Raw genomic sequence first — 899 nt, 5'->3', positions numbered from 1 at the left:
AATCAACCCATGCTGGACCCTCCCCGGGGAGCTGGTGCCCCAGAGCTGAGCACGCTGGGCACGGGGAACACGCTGCTCTATTGGCAGTGGGAATTGCTGCCACACCTTTCCTCCCCAGAAAAAGCACGCTCTGGGGAGCGGGACTTGATGAAGCTGAAGAGGCCATTGGAAAGGAGCCTGGCAAAGGACACTCCTGTGACTACCTGGACAGTGAGCTCCCTCCCTCTTCCGCTCCCTCCCGCTTCAAGAGAGTCCATTCCCTTTGCGAGCTTTCCTCTCTGCAAAGATGCCAATAAATCTCTTGTGTAACATCCAAACAAACCCTGCCTCCGTGAGGGTGTGGGCTACGGAAAGGGCTCTGTGGGCTGTGCTGGATGGTCACATCCACAGAATCATAGGTTCATAGAATACTTACTCTTGGAAAGGACCTTAAGATAATCTAGTTCCAAACCCCCACTGCGTGGGCATGAACGCCTCACCCTAGACCATGTCATCCAAGACTCTGTCCAACCTGTCCTTGAACACTGCCAGCGATGGAGCATTTACCACTTCTTTGGGCAACCCGTTCCAGTGCCTCACCACCCTCACAGTAGAGAACTTCTTCCTTATATCTGACCTGTTTTAGTCTGAATGCATTACCCCTTGTCCTATCACTAGAGTCCTTGACGAGGAGCCCTCTCCAGCATCCCTGTATGCCCCCTGCAGATACTGAAGGCTGCTATGAGGTCCTCATGCTCTCACAGGGCGACCAAGCCCCAACTCCCCCAGCCTGTCTTCATATGGGAGGTGCTCCAGTCCCCTTATCATCCTTGTGGTCTGGAGCACAAAAAGAACAACAGCAACATACCAGTTACTTCAGTAATAATGCAGCTTGGAATGGACTTCTAAGAAAAGCGGGT

Source organism: Nestor notabilis, unplaced genomic scaffold (assembly GCF_000696875.1).
Source record: "Nestor notabilis isolate BGI_N333 unplaced genomic scaffold, ASM69687v1 scaffold11319, whole genome shotgun sequence".
NCBI lineage: Eukaryota > Metazoa > Chordata > Aves > Psittaciformes > Psittacidae > Nestor > Nestor notabilis.
The sequence above is the reverse complement of the archived record's forward strand: the minus strand, read 5'-3'. Positions refer to the sequence as shown.